The following is a 25,925-nucleotide window of genomic DNA, read 5'->3' as shown; positions in this document are numbered from 1 at the left end:
AGGTACCCTAGGAACCTCCAGAGGGCAAAGCAACCCCGCAGCAGGAGTATGTGAAGCCTTTGACCTAGCACACAAAGTACACTGACGCACTCACTTGATGACTTCCTTCTGCCATCCAGGCCAACAAAAACTGATAAGTCTCTTAGTCTCCAAAATTCCTGGATGACCTGCCAACCGAGACTCATGACACTCCACAAACAAATCTCTCCTAAAAGCTCTAGACACAAACAACCTCCCATGGGGAGTGTTAGATGGAGCATCATCTTGAGCTTTCAGAATCCCATTCTCCAAAACGGAGTCCAATGCCGCCACCACAACTCCTTTCTGTAAAATGCTCTCCTCCTTCTCGGCACCGACTGTAGGAGAGAAGCTGCGAGATAAAGCATCGGCTTTAACATTCTTAGTATCAGGGATATAGGTAACAGAAAAATGAAACCGAGAAAAAAAAGTGCCCACCTAGCTTGACGGGCATTCAAGCGCTTGGCAGCATCCAGATAGATCAAATTCTTATGATTTGTGAAAACCTGAATAGGAAATCTAGCGCCTTCCAAAAAATGACGCCAATGTTCATGCGTGAGATTAATAGCCAGCAACTACCGATTTCCAACATCATAATTCAGTTCGGTTTCTGAAATTTTTTTCGAAAAGAAGGCACAAGGATGTACTCCACCCTTGTTCTCCTGAGACAAAACTGCTCCGACCCCCACCGATGAAGCATCGACCTCGACCACAAAAGGCTTGGTCTCATCAGGCTGCATGAGGATAGGGGCAGAACTGAACCTCCCTTTGAGATACTCAAATGCTTCAATGGCCTCAGTAGTCCACTGGGCCGTATTCGCACCTTTCCTGGTGAGATCGGTTAGCGGTTTAACAATTACAGAAAAATTCTTAATGAATTTCCTGTAATAATTGGCAAAACCCAAAAATCTCTGTATAGATTTCAAACCAATAGGCCTAGGACATTCCTGCACAGCTTGAACCTTCACAGGGTCCATCTCAAAGCCCTTGCTGGAGACAATGTAGCCCAAAAAACTAATTTTCTGCACAGCGAACTCACATTTCTCCAGCTTAGCAAAGAGTGAATTATCACTCAATAACTGCAAAACTTCACGTACAGTCTGCCAATGGGACTCTAGATCTGGAGAGTAAATCAAAATGTCATCCAAATACACAACCACATTCTTACGAATCAAAGGACTCAGGATGTCATTAATAAGGTTCTGAAAAAATGCAGGTGCATTGGTAAGACCAAAAGGCATCACAAGATTCTCAAAATGACCTACCGAAGTGTTAAAAGCAGTTTTCCATTCATCACCCTCCTTCATGCGTAACAAATTGTATGCCCCCCGGAGATCAATTTTAGAGAACCACTTGGCCCCCACTAACTGGTTAAACAAGTCAGAAATGAATGGCAATGGGTAGGAATTGCGTACGGTAATTTTATTAATTTCACGAAAATCCAGAAATGGACGTAAACCCCCGTCCTTTTTTTTAACAAAGAAAAATCCAACTGCCGCAGGCGACTTAGAAGGTCTAATGTGACCAGCAGCCAGGCTAGTCTGTATGTATTCCTCCAAGGCCTTTATTTCAGGGATAGTCAGATTAAACAAGCGACTCTTGGGAAGAGTAGCTCCCGGAGCAAACTCAATGGTGCAATCATAATCCCTATGAGGAGGTAAAACTTGCGACTCCTCCTCCGAAAAAACCCTCCAAAAATTTTGAATAGGTACAGGTAATTCCCCTTTTTCCACAGCCGCAATGCGACCATTACAACGTTTATCATAGCACTTCGGACTCCAAGACTTAATCAAATTAGTAGACCAGTCCAGTAAAGGATTGTGCAGTTTTAACCAAGGCAATCCTAGAACAACCGGAGAGGGTAAATTATCTAAAACAACTAAGTCCAAAATTTCTTGGTGAACTCCATTGATAGTGAGGGGAAATGCAGCTGCCTTGTGAGTAATACATTTCAAGGGAGTGTTATCAATTGCAATCACAGAAAAAGGTGATGACAAAGGTTTGGATTTCAATTTAAGGTTTTCCAAAAACCCTTTATCAATCACATTAAGTGTTGAACCACAATCCACAAATACCTGAAATTCAATCAAATTTTCCTGCAAAGTAGTACTCCCAGAAAGAAATACTCCTGCAGAGCGTAAACAAGCTATACGGACATAACTGACCTTTTTTTTTTATTTACTTAAACGACGCTCACAATACTTAATCAAATGGTCAGCTTTACCACAATAAAGACACAATCCCTCGGCGAATCTCCGGTCTCTTTCTTGAGAGCGGAGTGACATCGCCCCAACCTCCATCGGTTCTCCGCCATCTGAGCAGATTTTCTGGGGACTAAGAACTGACATTACAGGAGTCTTTACCTCATTCAGCCTGCACCTCATCCTCCTGTCCACAGGAACAGCTAATTGCATGGCATCCTGCAGAGTCTCAGGTGCAGGGAATGCAATTAGCAGATCCTTAACCCTTTCACTCAGACCAGCAAGAAACAAACATTTCAGCACAGGATCATTCCACTTAACTTCTGAGGCCCATCTCCTGAAGTGTGTGCAATAATTTTCAGCATCACCTGACCCCTGATTCAAACACCTGAGTTCTGCCTCAGCAGATGACATTTGATCAGGATTGTCATATAATAGCCCCATAGCAGAAAAAAATTCTTCAACAGACCTTAAACACAGATCATTAGGTTGGAGAGAAAAGGCCCACCCCTTTGGTTCATTGCGCAAAAGTGACATAATAAAACCAATGCACTGTGATTCATTCCCAGAGGACCTTGGTCTCAAACGAAAATATAACAAACAAGCATTTTAAAGGAAAAAATATCTTGCTGTTTGCCATAAAAAACATCAGGTAGTCCTACCTTGAGTTCAACAAAATGCGCTCCAGAACAGCTACTCACGTGTTGCTGAAGCTCGGCCACCTCCAGAGACAATCCCTGCAGGCGTTGAGCCAAATCCTGGACGGAAATCATGCTGATCCCCGAATTTTCTTTCTTTTAGTTTTTTGGGCTGGACTTACTGTTATGATCTGCAACATGCAACATGAAAGATAGGGGAAAGCTGTCCCTACAGTAAGACTAAGCTGAATCCCTACGATGTAGCGGGCTGCCTGTTCCTAGTGAACAGACCCGCCTTAGTCCTCGGTTTGTCTGAACGAAGACCTATAGCATTAAGGGAGGGGTCCCTAAAAGAACTAAGGACTGGGACAAAAAATGGGATACCTCCTAAACAGAGAAGTTGTTGCAGAACACAAAAAGACAAACTGACAAAAGGTACTAGAGGTCCCAGAAGGACCAAGCGAATTGACAGAAAAGGCACCGAAGTACCAGGCTAGAGAAACAGTCAAGCACTGAAGTCCAGCACAGCCAGAAGAGCGGAGCTGGAATATAAAGGCAGATGGTCATGTGACTGAAAAACAAAAGATGGAAAAAACAAACAGGAGGGTTCTAACAGTGCGCTGCTCCTGAATCGACCCACCATGTGCCATATTCTTCCTGGCATCCTCTCTCTGCTCCTTCTCTGTCACAGGCTTACACAGGAATGGCTCTGGTCGCTTACTGGTGTCGCGCTTCCTGCGCGTCCGACTCCTCCTTTTTCTAGACCGGGCTCCCAAAGTGACCGTCTTGTCACAAGTCACTCCCAGCATCTCCGCCTTCAGCCACGCATCTTCCCTTGATGCGCTGATACTCACTGGGCCGGGCTTCGATCTGTGCCGCGCCCTCTACTTTACTGGACTTCCCATCCTGGGACGCATCTTTACTGCTTGGCCCATTCTTCTCTGGGCTGGAACTCAAAGGGGCTGGACAACTTTTCACGCTCTTCGGAACTGTCCACTCCCATGATAGGCGGTTCTTCTCCTACACTTTACCACCATTGTCGCCATCTTAGAATCCATGCTTCTGGCCGCCATCTTGTGCCGCATGTCTTCCAACACTTTCTCCTCAGTGTTCTGCGTCAGCTCTTCCCCCTTTTCTTCATGCAAGGAGCTCTCATCCTGCCAATAGCGCCAAATGTAAGGTGCCCCAGTGAGGTAGTCGTGGGCGAGTTAAAGCCCCTGCTCGTTTTGACACCCTACAGACAATTTGTGTCCTCCCTCTGATGTGTGGCTGGGTATGTAACATTCTTCACTTACTTCAAACCATCCGATCGTGGCTGTCTCCAGGCATTTCTCTTCTGGGACCAGGGCAGCAATAAATTCAGAAGACATGAAGTTCTTAACCATTACTGGGATTTTACTTGGGGGAGAAGAGTATATACAGTATTTACAGTCAGGTACATGGGAGAAAGCTCAACAGGTTTTCATCTCCCATAGAGGTGCTAGAAACATCTTCAGCTCTGGTGCCCTCTTTAGGTGAAGCATCTCTCTAACTCTATTCTCTAGCTGAAGAGAGGTTTCCTCACCATCGACAGTGTATCCGGATCCTATATCACCCTCACAGCTTAGCCTGGAGTCCTATCTTCCTCTGCTTCCTGCATACTAGATGTGCCCCGGGTCCTCAATACCTCCATTGAGTTTCTCCAGCCGACTAATGGGACTCCTGCGTGAGGAGATATTTACACAGTTGATCCACTGTCAGAGAGTAGGGAGCTCCTGTTTACCTTAGCAGCCAATATCTCTGACTGTCCGTAAGCCTTCCTGTCACAACTCTGACAGAACTCCAACTGACACTTTCTGGAAAAATCTCCAGACGTTACCTGCGGCAGTTAATTCCTCACTGTCATTCTGGTAGCAGGCTTTCACTAACAGCTGCGCCCGACAGTGGCATCTTGTGGTCAATTAAAAGTACTATACAAGGAAATATGTCAAACTAAGCCCCAGATATACTCCACGCCTGACCGAGACACTGTGTTCCCCCTTCTACTCTACTGACTGTACCACTGAAGCGAACCCCTTAACTTGACCTAACTGCAGTTAAGCGAGACCTAACTATGGGAACATGTTATTCTAACTACTTTAGTACCAATGGAAGGTTACACCCTTCTTCACTATTACAGACAGGTGCCAAGTCCTGCTGGAGAATGAAATTTCCATCTGCAAAAAGCTTGTCGGCTGAGGGAAGCATGAAGTGCTCTAAAATTTCTTGGTAGATGGCTGCGCTGACTTTGGTCTTGATATAACACAGTGGACCTACACCAGCAGATGACATGGCTCCCCAAACCATCACTGATTGTGGAAACTTCACACTAAACCTCAAGCAGCTTGGATTGTGTTCCTCTCCTCTCTTCCTCCAGACTCTGGGACCTTGATTTCCAGATGAAAATTGGAACTCTGGGACCTTGTGGAGTGTTTCAATGACTGCCTTTTGGACATCTGTCAAGTCAGCAGTCTTCCCCATGATTGTGGACCCTACTGAAACAGACTAAGGGTCCTTTTTAAATGCTTAGGAAGTGTTTGTAGGTGTTTTTTGTTAGTTATTTTAATTTGCTGAGATAATCACTTTTGTGTTTTCATTGGCTGTAAGCCATAATCATCAACATTAACAGAAATAAACACTTGACATAGATCACTCTGTTAGTAATGACTCTATATAATATATAAGTTTCACTTTTTGTATTGAAGAACTGAAATAAATTAACTTTTTGATGATATTCTAATTTAGTGAGATGCACCTGTATTAGCTAAAGTATCTTGAATATATGCAGTAAAGAGAAAAAAATGTACTACATAAAAAAGTACAAAACATAATGCGACACCACAAATTTGAATAGAGTAATGAATCCAGGCAGAAGGCGAGAACACCAGACTACCCTACATGTATCACCAGACATCTTCTCCAGATGAACATGAAGTTAGTAGTAGATTATCTTACCCTCAGCCTAGACTGATATCTTTGTATACAGATTTTAGGCTTTAGAATATTTTGTATTTTATTTTTTTCCGTTATTTTGTTCTATATTCTGCTGCATTGTCTTTTTGACATATACAGTAAGATTTGCAATTTATGAGATTATTATTTAGGGATGCCTGCCTTAACTTGCTTAGATATGGGAAATGATGAATCACATTTTCCATACAGCCCAGCATTGTTTAAGCAACAAAAAATAATAAATATTCACGGATATGCCATAAATGTGAAAATTTGAATAACGCTTAACATTTCTTTTGTTTGAGCTTGAAATGAAGACACATGTTTGTAGCCATTTTCTGTTATGACCTGCGGCTCATCCGTTGGCTTTTCACACTCTAAAACCAATTATATTTTCACAGAAACAATTGTAGCAATTTATTATGACAAGCAGTCACTCATTCATGGAAATAATTAACAGGTTGTCACCAATATATACTGTTATATTTACATCATTGTATTTTTATATGATCTTAGTATGATGTGGTGTTGGCTCTCCTTATTAAAACTGTCCATGGCAGGCAAAAACTGGGTTGCTGGAGACAATAATTCTATGACAGTTGGATAATCTGGATAATATTAAATTTAATTTATATATTTGGATTAAAAAACAACCCTATACAACTTTGCCACATGGGAGTGGAGATAAGATTACTTAGATAATGCTACTGTTTGGTGCCACTACAACATATTTCCTTAAAGGGGTTGCCCAGGCTTGGGGCTCAAGATTTGTCAATCCTCACAGCTTGAGCTGTGAGGATTCTCCGGTGACAGGAGCGAGCAGTCATATGACTGTAAGTATGGAATATTCAAACTTTTGGCCATATTCTGACTAGACATGTCCAGCCTCGCTCATTTCACTTTTATTGAGTGAGGCCGTGCACATCTTGTTGCACGTGACTGCATGTAAACAAAACTCATACTTGCAGTCACGCGCCTGCCCGCTCCTGTTGCCGGCACACTGCGCACTGTGAGGATTCATGAATCTGCAGTCACATAGAGTGAATGCAAACATGAACTCCAAGACAACCCTGTTAACAGGGGTACAGCGCAAGACCTAGCAGTGGCTGCAGCTCCAGTCTATGGAGCTGCGCTCTCTGAACGGAGCTCCATAGACTGGAAGAATAAGACGGGAATCGTTGTGTGACCTTCATTTGGATTACGCCTGATTATGCCTCTGGATTTTTATTTTTTTTAATAAATGGGGAAAAGAGTGCATTTGTTGGAGAGTGCTTTTTACAAATAAATGACTTTTGTGTGTTTGTCTTTCTTTCTTTAGACTATGGGGTTAGTAATGGGGGTGTCTGACAGATGCTTCTATATTACTAACCCCTAGGCTTGATGTCAGCGGACATTAAACAGATGACATCAACTCATAACCCATTACCCTGATTGCCAATGCACCAGAGCAATCAGGAAAAGTCAAGGCTAAGTGCCAAAATTGGTGCATCTATTGGATCATTTTTAGGCTTGGAAAGTACCAATATCCATTGCCCTTCCAAGCCTATTAATATCAGACTGCAGCTGTCTGCCTTGTCTTAGCTTTATATTAAAAATATGGGTGACCACACATCATTTTTTTAGTGTCTCCCAATTTTTAATAACCAACTCAGCCAAAGAAGACAGCTGGGGGCTGATATTAATAGGTTGGGAAGCTAAATGGATATTTGCGCCTTCCCAGCATAATAAGACCAGCTAACAGCTGTCTGCTTTCCCTTGGCTGGATATAACAATAGTGGGGACTGTCTGTAATTTTTTAAATTGTTTTTTATTGTTTACACTGTCTGGCCGGGTCACGTGGTGCGCCCAATCACAACCATGCCATTACTTGACATGACTGTAATGTCGCCGGAAGTACTCACATCCTTGAAGCTTGTTGATTGGCTGTGCTGCAACCTTTCAATAAGTTTTATTAGGCTGCTGAACCCAAACAGTAACCCGGACTGTCATCAATGACACCGGGGAGATCACACAATATGCCATCGCTGTCGTCACTTTGTCAAGAATTCACAGGATTGAGCAGGGATTCGCGAGCACACGATCGCGATTGCTCAATACGTAGCTATCGGCAAGCAAGCAGAAAGCCTTCGGATTCCAATGCCTGGAATATGTGTATACGCCCCGTACAGTTAATGCCAGCTTCACGATAGCCCAATTAATATTATTCGCTGCCACAACCGGCCAGTTTGAAACATAATACAAGCCTGGTTGGACATCTGCATTCTGGTAGCGTATATGGCTTCGGGAGAGGGAACGATTACAGAGCAAAAGAAACAGAACTATTAAATTTTATATTTAATCCAAAAGGGAGGCAGTGTTTATGAAAAATATACAAGATTTTACAAATGGAGACAGTACAATACATATGCAGTTACACAAAATAGTAAGGATTAAAGCAGAAACTTACTATAGGATCACTGAGACGATTCAAAATAGGTGGAGGGGAGACACTCCGTTTGATTGGACTGTTATCGAACAGGATCCTTTGCTATATTAAATATATACTCCCGGCAATGAATACTACTTCATCCTCCGTGGATTCTTTTATGCCTAATGGGGGAACCTGTCCACACACCCCCTGTGCTGACATCACCTTGGCTGGTCTCCAGCCTGCACATTTTTATTAAAATATCTGTGATTTTTATGATAACTTATCGTTGGTTGATCATAGAGGCCCGAAAGTGATACCATCTTTTTCGTTATGAATTTACCTTCCGGTAGAGACTGCACATGACACAGTTGCCGTCTGTCATTTTCTTACTTTTGCGCCACAGCCCACCGGAAGGGCTTACAGTGACAGGAAAACATCCACGCTGTTCCTCAGCTGACCCTGCCACTCAAAATATGAGTCCCATTAGTATCAGAATTATGGAACTCACAATATTCAATATTTCGTGTCGGTGCGGAAAAGTCTGGAGATTTGCAGCTGGGACTTGTGACTGTGTTTGAATTTAACGAGCTGCGTCCTCCTCAGCTAGGTGTAAATTTTTCCAAGCCTGTGTCTAATTATCCACAGCCTCTGCCACGGGGAAATACACTAGTATGCTGATTGGGTTTGTAGCACCTTCTGTGCCAGCATTTGTTTACAAGTCACTTCTGCTGTAGGTGATAATTTGCATACAGACAGATGACCGATTGTCAGCTCTTGTCTTGTGACAAATGGTATAGGGGAGGGGAATGAGGAGTTTGGGAGAAATTGTTAATATTTTCATGACATGGACGTACATTAAGAAGTCCATGTTCGGGGTTCGGTACAAACCCTGAACTTTAAAGTTCGGGTTTACATATCCCTATTTAAGGGGTTAAAGCTTATTTGTCTCCTCCTTGTTCATATGTCTAAGTATGGATGGTTAAAAATGAATAAAATTGAAGCTTCAAAAAGATGCAGATCTGAGCTACTGACTTTTGAGATCCCAGAATTTTGCCATGAACTGTACCCCACAATACTGCACTGTTTATTAGAGATGAGCGTTGTTCTTCTCGAACTGTTCGCCAATCTCAAATTCGAGCTGTTTTGGGCGGTGTTCGAGCCGTTCGGAGAACACGAACAATTTGAGAAAAATTCGGCTGTTCGAGGTTATGTTCGATAACTGTTCGTGCACCAAAATCATAACTGGATTTTTTCTCAGTAATGATGAAAATTAATGTTAATACGCAGTTTGAGTGTACAGCGGGGTGGGGGGAGGGGCAGGGGATGGATCTCTGCAGGAACAATGAAGATCTCCATTTTTTTTTCTCTTTCCCGCATTTGCAGTGGGGAGGTGCAATCTGTCAGCCTATCAGCAGCGCACACACGGAGCGAAGTGCTTTTTTTCACACAAGCAAGGGCATGTGTCATTGGCAGTGTATGTCACATGTCCTTGCCCTATAAGACCAAGCCATTTTCCCCGTCGCCACCATTTTCTCACTGCTGCAGCTGCGTGTTAGACGGCACCGCTGTTGCTGTGTGCGCTATACCTTGTTAATTTCAAGCCAATTTTCGCACAAATATACAGATAGCTTGGGAGTAGGGAATAGTTGTGATTGCAGTCCTTTTAAGGACTAGGTTACAGCATTTCCTACGACTTTTATCAGGGAGGTCTGTGCTCTTAAATAGATAGGTTGTGGGAGTAAAGACTAATTGTAATTGGAGTCCTTTTCAGGACTAGGTTACATCAGTTCCTATCAGTTTTTGCCAGGCAGGTCTGTGCCAGTGCTGTGCAAGTTTTTTTCACAGTATTTGGCTGAATCTAGCAATGCTAATCCTTTTTGGCCTATTGCAGAGTGTGTTAGTCAGTGGAGTAGCCTATCTGTGCTGCAAGATATACCAACTGTGTATAGAATACCAATTTTTTTACTGCACCTAGTGAAGAAAAATCTTTTGGGCATAGCATCATTCTATTAGTCCATCTATACTGACCTCCATCAGGTTGCAAATTAAAACTAATTTTTATCTGCATCTACAGTACCTCTGAAAAAATATTTGGGCTTCTAGCTGTGTGTGGGACTTGTTGTATTAGTCCATCTATACTGACCTCCATCAGGTTGCAAACTGAATATATTTTTTTCTGCATCTACCTCTGAAAAAATATTTGGGCTTCTAGCTGTGTGTGGGTCTTGTTCTATTAATCCATCTATACTGACCTCCATCAGGTTGCAAACTGAATATAATTTTTTTCTGCATCTAGCTCTGAAAAAATATTTGGCCTTCTAGCAGTGTGTCGGACTTTCTCTATTAGTCCATCTATACTGACCTCCATCAGGTTGCAAATTAAAAATAATTTGTATCTGCATCTACAGTACCTCTGAAAAAATATTTGGGCTTCTAGCTGTGTGTGGGACTTGTTGTATTAGTCCATCTATACTGACCTTCATCAGGTTGCAAATTAAAAATAATTTTTATCTGCATCTTCAGTACCTCTGAAAAAATATTTGGGCTTCTAGCTGTGTGTGGGAATTGTTGTATTAGTCCACCTATACTGACCTCCATCAGGTTGCAAACTGAATATATTTTTTTCTGCATCTACCTCTGAAAAAAAATTTGGGCTTCTTGCTGTGTGTGGGACTTGTTGTATTAGTCCATCTATACTGACCTCCATCAGGTTGCAAATTAAAAATAATTTGTATCTGCATCTACAGTACCTCTGAAAAAATATTTGGGCTTCTAGCTGTGTGTGGGACTTGTTGTATTAGTCCATCTATACTGACCTCCATCAGGTTGCAAACTGAATATATTTTTTCTGCATCTACCTCTGAAAAAATATTGGGCTTCTAGCTGTGTGTGGGTCTTGTTCTATTAATCTATCTATACTGACCTCCATCAGGTTGCAAACTGAAAATAATTTTTTTCTGCATCTAGCTCTGAAAAAATATTTGGCCTTCTAGCAGTGTGTCGGACTTTCTCTATTAGTCCATCTATACTGACCTCCATCAGGTTGTAAATTAAAAATAATTTTTATCTGCATCTACAGTACCTCTGAAAAAATATTTGGGCTTCTAACTGTGTGTGGGACTTGTTGTATTAGTCCATCTATACTGACCTCCATCAGGTTGCAAATTAAAAATAATTTTTATCTGCATCTACAGCACCTCTGAAAAAATATTTGGGCTTCTAGCTGTGTGTGGGACTTGTTGTATTAGTCCATCTATACTGACCTCCATCAGGTTGCAAACTGAATATATTTTTTTCTGCATCTACCTCTGAAAAAATATTGGGCTTCTAGCTGTGTGTGGGACTTGTTGTATTAGTCCATCTATACTGACCTCCATCAGGTTGCAAACTGAATATTTTTTTTTCTGCATCTACCTCTGAAAAAATATTGGGCTTCTAGCTGTGTGTGGGTCTTGTTCTATTAATCCATCTATACAGACCTCCATCAGGTTGCAAACTGAATATAATTTTTTTCTGCATCTACCTCTGAAAAAATATTTGGCCTTGTAGCAGTGTGTCGGACTTTCTCTATTAGTCCATCTATACTGACCTCCATCAGGTTGCAAATTAAAAATAATTTTTATCTGCATCTACAGTACCTCTGAAAAAATATTTGGGCTTCTAGCTGTGTGTGGGACTTGTTGTATTAGTCCATCTATACTGACCTCCATCAGGTTGCAAATTAAAAATAATTTTTATCTGCATCTACAGTACCTCTGAAAAAATATTTGGGCTTCTAGCTGTGTGTGGGACTTGTTGTATTAGTCCATCTATACTGACCTCCATCAGGTTGCAAACTGAATATATTTTTTTCTGCATCTACCTCTAAAAAAATATTGGGCTTCTAGCTGTGTGTGGGACTTGTTGTATTAGTCCATCTATACTGACCTCCATCAGGTTGCAAACTGAATATATTTTTTTCTGCATCTAACCCAGCCAATAGTTTTGGCCTAATACCACAGTTTGGCCACTCAGCTCTGCTCGGTTACCATCCATTGTTTTTTTGTGCAAACAACTCCAGAGTTGTGAATTAGTTAACCACTAAAATGAGTGGAAAAAGGCCTGCTGCTGGTGGAAAGGGGAATAGGCGTGTTGGGAAGGGGAAAAAAGGTTGTGTCCGTGGGGTAGGTGTTAAAGCAACAGTAACATCTGCAGAAGAAAGACCATCTTCCAGCCAAACTAAAATGTCTACTTCTTTTAGCGGACAATGTGATAAGATCCCTTTCTTACGGCCACGCCAATCGCTACAAATTCCAGATGAGGCACAAAAACAGCAGGTGCTTCAACGGATATCAAGTGCTCCTTTAAGTGGGCTCTCCTCCACATCAACTTCAACATCACAAATACTCCAGTCCTCAAAGGTGTCACCCAAATCGCACTTGCTTCCTCACAGCTCCCAAATCTCCAGCTGCCCATCTGAGTATGAGGTAGAACAGATGGTTGAGTCTGCAGAGCTGTTTACTCATACTATAGCCTGGGAATCAGAGGTCGACTCCAGCGCTTCTGTGAATCTAGACGAGGAAATGATCTGCACTGATGCCCAGAATCTTTATGAGTCGGATCCAGGACCAGACGCAGAAGGTTCTGACCATAATGTAGACCCTCATTCCCAAACTGTAACTCCTGTTGGTGGAGACAATGAGGAAGACGATGATAAGACTCAAATACCTGATTGGAGCGACAACTTTAGTTTTTTGTCAGGGCAGGAACAGGTTGGCTCTGAGGACGACGGGTGTGATAACACACAGGGTGATGATGATGAGGTTGGAGATCCCACTTACTGTCAACCCACAGTCAGCCAAGAGATGAGGTCAGCAGAGGAGGTGGAGGAAGATGCTAGTGACGACGAGGTCAGGTTGCGCCTTCCTGGACAGAGACGTAGTACTGGAAGCACGTCAACAACTGCATCCTCAAACACAACTCTGCCTCTCACCACAAGTCGTGGTGGCTCTTCAGGTCGCATGGGTGCTAAGCCTTGCATAGCCTGGGCATTTTTTCAGATTGATAAAGATGACCCAACTCGTGTTATCTGTAACATTTGTCAGCAAAAGCTAAGTAGAGGCCAAAAAATACATAGTTTGAGTACTTCATGCATGAACCGGCACATGGACATGAAGCATAAGTTGCAATGGGAAGCTCAGTGTGCTACAATGCGGCCTAGCCGGCCGGGCCAACCACCGTCTGCCATATCTTGTGTATCTGCGGCCTCTTCATCCTCTGTGACTGGGGGGACAGCAGTCACACCTGTTTTGGGGCGCAGACCTGCCACCTCTTTACCCGCAACAGCCAGCGTGATTGGCAGGTCATCATTTTCTTTGGAGGTGGTAACAGCAGCTGGTGTTGAGCGCTGTCCGACATCGATAGCACCACCTTTGGATCAAGGCAACCTAACATGTCCGCCTGCATCTTCCTCACAGACCGGCAGTTTGCCGGGGACACCCTTATCAACCCCGTCTAAGCACAATAGCCAGCCCTCGGTCCCTCAGATGTGGACAAGTAAAAGACCATTTCCTCCTAGCCATGAGAAAGCTAAGAGGTTGAATTTCACCATCTGCAAGCTCTTGGCTACAGAAATGCTGCCTTTCCGCCTGGTGGACACAGAGGATTTTCGAGACCTTATGTCCGTCGCAGTGCCCCAGTACCAGATGCCCAGTCGGCACTACTTCTCAAAGAAAGGTGTGCCTGCGCTCCACCAGCATGTCGCACACAACATCACCGCTTCTTTGAGAAACTCTGTGTGTGACAGGGTGCATTTCACCACAGACACATGGACGAGTAGGCATGGACAGGGGCGTTACATGTCGCTGACTGGGCACTGGGTAACTATGGTGACAGCAGGACAAGGGGCTGCTGTCCAAGTCTTGCCGTCCCCACGAGTTGTGCGTCAATCCTCTTTATGTCAAAGTTCCTCCACTGCTTCTGCCTCCTCAACCTCCTCTCGGTCTTCCACCTGCACCCAAAGCCTGTCTGGTCATGCCACAAGCTTTCTAACTGCGCAGAAGGGATCCTGCACACCTCCTTACTATGCTGGCAGTAGGGCTCAACGTCATCAGGCGGTTTTTACATTGAAATGTCTGGGAAATGTGAGTCACACAGCTGAGGAGTTGTGGTCAGCTCTGGAGAACCAATTTCATGAATGGTTGTCTCCACTGGACCTGAAACCAGGGAAGGCCGTGTGCGACAATGCTGCAAACCAGGGTGCGGCCCTTCGCCGGGGCAATGTCACACACGTGCCTGGTATGGCTCACGTGTTGAACCTGGTTGTCCAGCAATTTTTAGCCCACTATCCCAGACTAGATGGCCTTCTGCAGAGGGCACGGTCGCTGTGTGCTCACTTCCGCCGTTCGCATCCCGCAGCTCAGCGACTTACATCTCTACAGAAGTCGTTGGGCCTGCCACTTCACCAGCTAAAATGCGATGTGCCTACCCGGTGGAATTCAACTCTGCACATGTTGCAGCGACTGTGGCAGCACCGACAAGCCCTGGTGCAATACGTTCTGACGTATATCCTGGGCCAACGAGATTCAGAGGTGGGGCAAATCACGCTGGAGGAGTGGTCTCAGATCAGGGACCTATGCACCCTTCTGCACAGTTTTGAAATGGCGACGAAGATGTTTAGTGCTGACGATGCCATTATCAGCATGACTATTCCGGTGATTTACATGCTGGAGCACATGTTAAACAGAATTCGGAGTCAGGTGGTGGCACAAGAGGAGGTGGAGGAAGTAGAGGAGGAGGAGTTGTATGCGGAAGGGCTAACATCTGCAAGGTCCAGACGGTCGGCAGCACCAAGGCGGCAGGCATGTGAGGGTGGGGGAGATGGTTTTACCAGGGCACATGGTAGCAGCCAAACTACTGAGGAAGGTGCAGGAGCCCAGGAAGAAGTGGAGGACGAACTGATGGAAGACTCATCAGATGAGGGAGACCTTGATCACATTTCTGTTGTGCGAGGTTGGGGGGAGAGGACAGAGGAAGGAAGCATGATTGTTACCTCGCCACCAACACAACAGGGACTTGGTGCTCCTGGATGCGCAACACACATGAGTGCCTTCTTGCTGCACTACCTGCAACATGACCCTCGAATTGTGAGAATTAGAAATAATCCTGACTACTGGGTTGCCACACTGTTATATCCCTGGTACAAAAGTAAATTTGCAGAAATTATTCCTGCCATAGAAAGGGATGCACGCATGCAGGAGTATCAGCAGAGACTGTTGCAGAATCTTACATGTGCTTTTCCACAAAATACCAGTGGTGCACGTAGTGAATCTCACAGTTCCAACTTGCCAACCGTGGGACCGTCAAGTGTTCAGCACTCAAACCGTAACAGAACCACAGTATCTGGTGGTAACATCAATTTTGCGGAATCATTTCACCACTTTTTTAGCCCATCCTTTGCAGGGCCACAGGAGACAAGAAGTCTGACACATAGTCAACGCCTAGAGACGATGGTACAGGAGTATCTCCAAGTAAACATTGAAGCCACGACTGTGTCACTGGACCCTTGCTCTTTTTGGGCTTCCAATCTGGATAAATGGCCGGAGCTAGCCACTTACGCCTTGGAGATCTTGTCATGCCCCGCAGCCAGCGTTCTGTCTGAACGTGTGTTCAGCGCTGCTGGTGGTGTGCTGACAGATAAGCGCACGCGGCTCTCCACTGATAATGTAGACAGACTCACGTTCATAAAGATGAACAAATCATGGATCCGAAACTACTTTTCTACCCCTGTGTCATCCTGGGGAGAGTAAAAGCTTGATGATTGTTTAAAATCACCCTATCAACCGTTTTAAGCTTTCAAATAACTAATCATGTTTATCTGTATCTTGACTGGAAAATAATTTGGGCTTTGTAGCAGTGTGCAGCACTGATCCTATTAGGCCATCTATAATAAGCTCCACCAGATTTAAAATTAAAAATAATTTTTAGCTGCATCTAGCCCGGAAAATAATTTTGGGGCTCCGAGATGCGCAAGACACATAAGTGCCTTCTTGCTGCACTACCTGCAGCATGACCCTCATATTGTCAGAATTCGAAGTAATCATGACTACTGGGTTGCCACACTTTTAGATCCCCCAAACTTTTCGATCAACCTTTTCATTTTAATAAAGACCAAAAAAATGGTCATTTTTGAAATTATAAGCATTAGCAGGTTGTTAGAAACTGAAATCAAACAGTTTTCAACTCAAAACTTTATTCTAGGTGATGTTACATTTTCACATAGGACCCCTTGTTCGAAAGGAGCTTCTGAACTCTCTCGTCCATTGAATTTGTCAGGTTTTGGATGGTTTCTGCTTCAATTGTTTTGCATGAGGACAGAATACCCTCCCAGAGCTGTTGCTTAGATGTGAACTGCCTCCCGCCATCATAGACACTCCTTTTAATGATGCTCCAAAGGTTCTGAATGGGGTAGAGGTCAGGGGAGCATGGGGGTCACACCATAAGTTTGTCCCCTTTTATGCCCATATCAGCCAGAGATGCAGATGTTTTATGTGCAGCATGAGATGGTGCATTATCATGCAGAAAAATGATCTTGCTGTGAAATACACGTTTCTTCTTCTTGAACCATGGCAGGAAGTGCTGTTTGAGAAAATCCACATACATTATGGAGTTCATCTTTAGCGCCTTCAGGGATCCTAAAGGGGCCGACAATCTCTCTCCCCATGATTCCAGCCCAAAACATTACTCCACCTCCTCCTTGTTGGCGCTGTAGCCGTGTTTGCGTGGGGTGTCCATCAACCAGCCATCCTCCACTCCATCCATCTGGACCATCGAGCGCTGCACGGCACTCATCCGTGAACAAAACAGTTTTGAAATCAGTCTTCATGTAATGTTTGGCCCACTGGAGCCGTTTCTGCTTGTGTGAAGTGGATAGAGGAGGTCGACAGGATGGTGTATGCACAGCTGCAAACCTTTGAAGGACCCTGCATCTTGTTGTTCGGGGGACGTTGGAGGCACAAGCAGCTTCAAAAACTTGTCTGCTGCTTTGACAAGGCTTTTTTGCCGCTGCTCTTTCAACCTGACGTAATTGCCTGTAGGAAAGAGTCCTCAATTTGCCCTTATAAGCACGCACACGTGTGTACTGTGAATCAGCTACATACTTCTTGATTGCCAAGACACTTCATCCTGATCATTGCACAATGTTGATTGTAGTCATGCCTTGACCTAAACACTCCACAATTTGTTGCTTCTCAGCAGCCGACACATCCTTTTTCTTTCCCATTTTGGCAGAAAATGTAGGCTGCTGAATAATGTGAGAGAGCCTTCTTAAGTAGTCTTGCCTTTCATTGGACACACCTGCCAAACTAATTAGCACTGGTGTCTGCAATTGCTTACAGTGATATAAAGAGCCCTGACACACATCACCATCAATGAGTTTAACTGACAAACAAACAAATTCTTCCCTTATCACTCCTAAACACTTTTTGCATAATAATTTGGAACACAGTGTACATGTGCTTTTCCACAAAACACCAGTGGTTCACGTAGTGAATCTTACAGTTCTAACTTGCCAACCGTGGTCTGTATGGAGTTGTTCAATAAAGGGCCCAAAATTAAGATAACATAGATGGGAGAGGTCTCTATGAATAGGAATTCCTAAGTATTTGATACCCTGTGAGGGCCAGGCAAAGGGAAAGTTGGACTGGATGGAATCCTATATGGATTTGGGGAGGGAGACATCGAGGGCCTCAGACTTCGCTGCATTGATTTTAAAATTTGACCATGTAACAAAGTGATCTATTTCAGCCATAACAGCATGGATGGATATATGTGATTGAGTGATATATACTAGGACATCATCAGCAAATAGAGAGCACTTGTACTCGGTGCCTCCCACCTCAATCCACCTAATATTGGGGTTATGGCGAATTGATGAGAGCAGGTGCTCCGTCACTAGGATGTATAAGAGAGGGGACAGAGAACATCCCTGCCTTGTCCCATTGGTGATTGTGAAAGGTGATGAAAATGTTCTGACGCGCCCCCTGGGCCTTGGGACACCCGGAGCCGGACCCTTTTTGGTGGATGCTGGTGGTTGTAGTCTCCGTGGCGGCAATCCGGTTCCGTGGCTCAGGGCGCTCAAACCACTGGCGGAACTATTTATATGGTTTTGATGTTTAAATGTCCGACTACGCCACCCGTGGATTGCGGTCAGAGTGAACCGCCGCTCCAGGGCACACCGCTGAGGCTGGTGTTGTGGGTGCAGCAGAGCGTAGCATAACTCCCCACGGGAGGAGTATAGCCTCAGGGCAGTGTATGCGGAGGATGGGGGTGATGGTGCAGGGCAGCAGCAGTAATGACACGGAGTCAGTGATGCAGTCCAGGGCCTTTACTCACAGTTCTTATTATCCAGACCACGTCTGCAGGTAACGGCTGCCCACGTCGTACTGTGCTCACCAGGTGAGGGGCTCAGACAACTCCCAGATAACTTTGGAGCGCTTCACAGGACCCCCTTTGTGTGTCCTTTGTCTGGCCTTTCTTACCAACCCTTCTGTCCGGCTGCCTCGGGCCTCCTCTTGGTAAACTTGGCGCCAGTTTCCCTGACCCTATGTGGTGCCTTCCTAGCGGGTGTAGCGAGGGGCTGCACCACATAAAATGTCACAGCCTCCTGTTTCTAGCTGAGGGTCGTTTCCTGCCTCCACTAGTTTCGGGGACCGGTCTCCCCCTTTCGCCTGACCCCTCCACGCAGGTGGATTCTGGCATGCGGTGGCGACTCGCCCGTCCGCACCCCTGAGATCCCTTCGTTCCTCGTTCCTGGAGCCTTCTCCGCTCCTCTTCCTTCCTTCTCCCTCTTCCAGGCCTGGGCCTCTGTTACTAGGCCCGCCTCCGGAGCAGAGCTCATGCAGAGCCCCTGCTCCCTGCCACTTCTGCTCAGACTTCTCTGCACTGAACTAAGATGGTGCCCACCTTTTATACTCACTTCTCAATGCACCCAGGAACTGCTTCCTCCCTGCTCCTGCACTACAGGGTTCCCCTTCCTCAGTGTTCCCTCCCCCCACTCCAGCCAGGGACAGGGACTGTCGTGCCCATCTCAGGGGCATATTGGTCGCCCTGCCCCACGGCAATGTGGTGTAATGCATGCAGGTGTCGGGTCCTGATCCACACTACATCCTTACCTGAGAGTGAGATATCACACCTCTGGGTGAGGTGCAATACCTCTGTAGCAACCGAGCCCTCAGGGTGCTACAGTTCCATTTATCTTCAGCCTAGGTGACGTATTGCGATACAGGGCCGTGATTTTGGCTATAAAAGGGTCCCCTAGACCCCTACCCCAAGCTTTTTAAGACAATCATATATGGCGTGCCAGGAGACTCTATGGAATGCTTTCTCAGCATCCAACGAGAGTATCTAATTACAAATTTTTAACTGTATCTAGCCCAGGAAATACTTTGTGCCTAGTAGCAGGGTCTGCTAGTCAGCGGATTATCCCGGCTGTTAAGCAAGCTACACCACCTGTAGTTTGGACACTTAATTTTTTCAAAGTAAATGCTTCGGGACCACGGGATACTCAGTGAAGAGCATCAGGAGGCACCCCAAGGCATAGGGGCTGGGACTGGCAGTAGGATGCCTTGCGGTGGACAGCCGAGCTCGATCCTTATAAAAGCTTTTTAACTGCAGCAGCTTTAGTGGACGCTACTGGAGCTGGAATTACGCGGCTGCTGGCATGAGACTTGCCCTCCAATAGATCCTTGTAAATGGATTTAAAGTGTATTCATTCAAATTAGAGAGACAATTTAAATTAAAAAGCTTAGAGCTGCCTCCACCACAGGGGGGCTCGCTCGACCCACCAGCGGACAGGCACCAGTATTGGGAGAGGGGGGCTGGCCATCAGGGTTCACCGCGGCTCTGGCACAAACCCGGCGACACGGAGGTGGCACGGGCAGGAGCGGACTGGCCGTGTCGGCTTCTCACTTTTTGGATTTTAGAAGGGCATGACATGCCTATATCTGTGTCTCCCCCTCCTTTTACTCCTCCACCTCTTTTATTTTCGCATGACTATATGTACTTGTCACTTTTCCATGTGTTAGTTATGTCTTCTGAGCAGTTTGTCAGCTTTTGGACACCTTTGAAGGTGTTTTCTATGTGTTTCTATGTGTTTTTGTTTGCCTGCCATTGGTTTTAACGGTGTTCGAAGGTGTTCGACGAACAGTTCGGCGAACACACGGGTGTTCGACGAACCGAACCGAACTCGAACACTACGGGGGTGGCTCAACACTACTGTTTATGCAAGTTCTTGGGCCCAATTAATCAAAGTCAGTGTTGTTCACTCAGATCCATACACCTCTACATGAATCAGAAGGGTCAGCCTAGTGGCATGCAACTTTGTGTGCGTTTTGCACAAATCCTACTGAAGTCTCTGCTGGAGTAAGATTTGTCATGTAAAGAATAGTGTTGAGCCACCCCCGTAGTGTTCGAGTTCGGTTCGGTTCGTCGAACACCCGTGTGTTCGCCGAACTGTTCGTCGAACTGTTCGTCGAACACCTTCGAACACCGTTAAAACCAATGGCAGGCAAACAAAAACACATAGAAACACATAGAAAACACCTTCAAAGGTGTCCAAAAGCTGACAAACTGCTCAGAAGACATAACTAACACATGGAAAAGTGACAAGTACATATAGTCATGCGAAAATAAAAGAGGTGGAGGAGTAAAAGGAGGGGGAGACACAGATATAGGCATGTCATGCCCTTCTAAAATCCAAAAAGTGAGAAGCCGACACGGCCAGTCCGCTCCTGCCCGTGCCACCTCCGTGTCGCCGGGTTTGTGCCAGAGCCGCGGTGAACCCTGACGGCCAGCCCCCCTCTCCCAATACTGGTGCCTGTCCACTGGTGGGTCGAGCGAGCCCCCCTGTGGTGGAAGCAGCTCTAAGCTTTTTAATTTAAATTGTCTCTCTAATTTGAATGAATACACTTTAAATCCATTTACAAGGATCTATTGGAGGGCAAGTCTCATGCCAGCAGCCGCGGTAATTCCAGCTCCAGTAGCGTCCACTAAAGCTGCTGCAGTTAAAAAGCTTTTATAAGGATCGAGCTCGGCTGTCCACCACAAGGCATCCTACTGCCAGTCCCAGCCCCTATGCCTTGGGGTGCCTCCTGATGCTCTTCACTAAGTATCCCATGGTCCCGAAGCATTTCCTTTGAAAAAATTAAGTGTCTAAACTACAGGTGGTGTAGCTTGCTTAACAGCCGGGATAATCCGCTGACTAGCAGACACTGCTACTAGGCACAAAGTATTTCCTGGGCTAGATGCAGTTAAAAATTTGTAATTAGATACTCTCTTTGGATGCTGAGAAAGCATTCCATATAGTCTCCTGGCACGCCATATATGATTCTCTTAAAAAGCTTGGGGTAGGGGTCTAGGGGACCCTTTTATAGCCAAAATCACGGCCCTGTATCGCAATACGTCACCTAGGCTGAAGATAAATGGAACTGTAGCACCCTGAGGGCTCGGTTGCTACAGAGGTATTGCACCTCACCCAGAGGTGTGATATCTCACTCTCAGGTAAGGATGGAGAGTGGATCAGGACCCGACACCTGCATGTGTAGCACCCTGAGGATTCGGCTGCTACAGGGGTATTACACCTCAAGCCAGAGGTGTGGTATTCCACTCCCGGGTAAGGATGGAGTGTGGAACTGAGCTCAGTTAGCTGCATGCACTACACACATCCCATTTCCGGGGAACAGACCGATGGTACTCCCACTAGAGAAATGTGCAGGTACGACAGTGTCTGTTCCTGGCTGGAGTGGGAGGGGGGTGGAACATCCCAGTAGTGTAGGGGCAGATAGGGGGAGCAGTCTTGGTAGTGCTAGGAGCTCATTGGGTGCTGGTCACCTGAGCTCACACATAGAGGGAGTATATAAGGTGGGAACCATCTTAGATCAGGGTCAGTCTTTTGCAGAGTGAGGTCAGTCTGTCAGAGTTGAGTCAGAGAAGCAGAGCAGAGGAGAAGAGCAGCTCCAAGGCCCAGAGAGAGAGAGGAGAAAGAAGGACCCAGAGGGGGAGAAAGAAGGAACTCCAAGAGCCCAAATTAGACCAGAGGGTGAAGAGTTGGCAACAGGGTACCGGATCCCAAGCTGGCAGAGGCTACAGCACACCTTAGCCAGGAACCGGAGGTCGTGGGCAGGACCGATCTGCCACGATCACCCACTAAATCCACCCGGAAGGCAGACCAGGAATAGGGTCAGGGAACCCAGAGACAAGGGTTTACCACCAAGAGGCCCGAGGGAGCCGGACATAGGTGGATCCCTGGTGGGGAAGGCCAGAGAAGAGGACAGGACAGAAAGGGAGCTCAGGACCACGCTCCAGAATCACCTGGGGGTTGGCTGAGTCCAGGACCTGGTGGACGCAGCACGGCTCGGGTGGTCACTTAAGGCCGGAGTGACCAGAACAACTGCAGTAAGTAAACAAACCCTGAACTGCACAGCCCGACTCTGAGTCTCATTTCAATCCTCGCTGCACCATCACAACCCCCATCCTCTGCAACTGACCCCCTGAGGCTATACCCCTCCCGTTGGGGGTTATACTACCTGAGCTGCACATACATCACCAGCCTCAGCGGACCCTGCTGCAGCGGCGGCCGTATTGACCGCAATTCAACGGGTGGCGTAGTCGACACAAAAGAACATCTAGTAACATCATAAGGACTGCCACACACTGAGCTTGACACCCTGGGCACGGACCGGGTCACAGCCACTCGGAGACTACAACCCCCATCTGATCCGGCTCCGGGTATCCCCCAAACAACACTGGCCCAGGGGGCGCGTCACATGCATTACACCACATTGCCGTGGGGCAGGGCGACCAATATGCCCCTGAGATGGGCACGACAGTCCCTGTCCCTGGCTGGAGTGGGGGGAGGGAACACTGAGGAAGGGGAACCCTGTAGTGCAGGAGCAGGGAGGAAGCAGTTCCTGGGTGCATTGAGAAGGGAGTATAAAAGGTGGGCACCATCTTAGTTCAGTGCAGAGAAGTCTGAGCAGAAGTGGCAGGGAGCAGGGGCTCTGCATGAGCTCTGCTCCGGAGGCGGGCCTAGTAACAGAGGCCCAGGCCTGGAAGAGGGAGAAGGAAGGAAGAGGAGCGGAGAAGGCTCCAGGAACGAGGAATGAAGGGATCCCAGGGGTGCGGACGGGCGAGTCGCCACCGCACGCCCGAATCCACCTGCGTGGAGGGGTCAGGCCAAAGGGGGAGACCGGTCCCCGAACTAGTGGAGGCAGGAAACGACCCTCAGCTAGAAACCGGAGGCTCTGACATTTTATGTGGCGCAGCCCCTCGCTACACCCGCTAGGAAGGCACCACATAGGGTCAGGGAAACTGGCGCCAAGTTTACCAAGAGGAGGCCCGAGGCAGCCGGACAGAAGTGTTTATAAGAAAGGCCAGACAAAGGACACACAAAGGGGGTCCTGTGAAGTGCTCCAAAGTTATCTGGGAGTTGTCTGAGCCCCTCACCTGGTGAGCACAGTACGACGTGGGCAGCCGTTACCTGCAGACGTGGTCTGGATAATAAGAACTGTGAGTAAAGGCCCTGGACTGCATCACTGACTCCGTGTCGTTACTGCTGCTGCCCTGCACCATCACCCCCATCCTCCGCATACACTGCCCTGAGGCTATACTCCTCCCGTGGGGAGTTATGCTACGCTCTGCTGCACCCACAACACCAGCCTCAGCGGTCTGCCCTGTAGCGGCGGTTCACTCTGACCGCAATCCACGGGTGGCGTAGTCGGACATTTAAACATCAAAACCACATAAATAGTTCCGCCACTGGTTTGACCGCCCTGAGCCACGGAACCGGGTCGCCGCCACGAAGACTACAACCACCAGCATCCACCAAAAAGGGTCCGGCTCCGGGTGTCCCAAGGCCCAGAGGGTGCGTCAGAACATTTTCATCACCTTTCACAATCACCAATGGGACAAGGCAGGGATGTCCTCTGTCCCCTCTCTTATACATCCTAGTGACGGAGCACCTGCTCTCATCAATTCGCCATAACCCCAATATTAGGTGGATTGAGGTGGGAGGCACCGAGTACAAGTGCTCTCTATTTGCTGATGATGTCCTAGTATATATCACTCAATCACATATATCCATCCCTGCTGTTATGGCTGAAATAGATCACTTTGTTACATGGTAAAATTTTAAAATCAATGCAGCGAAGTCTGAGGCCCTCGATGTCTCCCTCCCCAAATCCATATAGGATTCCATCCAGTCCAACTTTCCCTTTGCCTGGCCCTCACAGGGTATCAAAATACTTAGGAATTCCTATTCATAGAGACCTCTCCCATCTATGTTATCTTAATTTTGGGCCCTTTATTGAACAATTCCATACAGACCACGGTTGGCAAGTTAGAACTGTAAGATTCACTACGTGAACCACTGGTGTTTTGTGGAAAAGCACATGTACACTGCGTTCCAAATTATTATGCAAAAATTGTTTAGGAGTGATAAGGGAAGAATTTGTTTGTTTGTCAGTTAAACTCATTGATGGTGATGTGTGTCAGGGCTCTTTATATCACTGTAAGCAATTGCAGACACCTGTGCTAATTAGTTTGGCAGGTGTGTCCAATGAAAGGCAAGACTACTTAAGAAGGCTCTCTCACATTATTAAGCAGCCTACATTTTCTGCCAAAATGGGAAAGAAAAAGGATGTGTCGGCTGCTGAGAAGCAACAAATTGTGGAGTGTTTAGGTCAAGGCATGACTACAATCAACATTGTGCGATGATCAGGATGAAGTGTCTTGGCAATCAAGAAGTATGTAGCTGATTCACAGTACACACGTGTGCGTGCTGATAAGGGCAAATTGAGGACTCTTTCCTACAGGCAATTACGTCAGGTTAAAAGAGCAGCGGCAAGAAAACCTTGTCATAGCAGCAGACAAGTTTTTGAAGCTGCTGGTGCCTCCAACGTCCCCCGAACAACAAGATGCAGGGTCCTTCAGAGGTTTGCAGCTGTGCATACGCCATCCTGTCGACCTCCTCTATCCACTTCACACAAGCAGAAACGGCTCCAGTGGGCCAAACATTACATGAAGACTGATTTCAAAACTGTTTTGTTCACGGATGAGTGCCGTGCAGCGCTCGATGGTCCAGATGGATGGAGTGGAGGATGGCTGGTTGATGGACACCCCACGCAAACACGGCTACAGCGCCAACAAGGAGGAGGTGGAGTAATGTTTTGGGCTGGAATCATGGGGAGAGAGATTGTCGGCCCCTTTAGGATCCCTGAAGGCGCTAAAGATGAACTCCATAATGTATGTGGATTTTCTCAAACAGCACTTCCTGCCATGGTTCAAGAAGAAGAAACGTGTATTTCACAGCAAGATCATTTTTCTGCATGATAATGCACCATCTCATGCTGCACATAAAACATCTGCATCTCTGGCTGATATGGGCATAAAAGGGGACAAACTTATGGTGTGACCCCCATGCTCCCCTGACCTCTACCCCATTCAGAACCTTTGGAGCATCATTAAAAGGAGTGTCTATGATGGCGGGAGGCAGTTCACATCTAAGCAACAGCTCTGGGAGGGTATTCTGTCCTCATGCAAAACAATTGAAGCAGAAACCATCCAAAACCTGACAAATTCAATGGACGAGAGAGCTTAGAAGCTCCTTTCGAACAAGGGGTCCTATGTGAAAATGTAACATCACCTAGAATAAAG

The sequence above is a fragment of the Phyllobates terribilis genome, unplaced genomic scaffold (genome assembly GCF_046119375.1).
Source record: "Phyllobates terribilis strain yellow unplaced genomic scaffold, ASM4611937v1 Scaffold_2__4_contigs__length_985480577, whole genome shotgun sequence".
Classification (NCBI taxonomy): Eukaryota; Metazoa; Chordata; class Amphibia; order Anura; family Dendrobatidae; genus Phyllobates; species Phyllobates terribilis.
The sequence above is the reverse complement of the archived record's forward strand: the minus strand, read 5'-3'. Positions refer to the sequence as shown.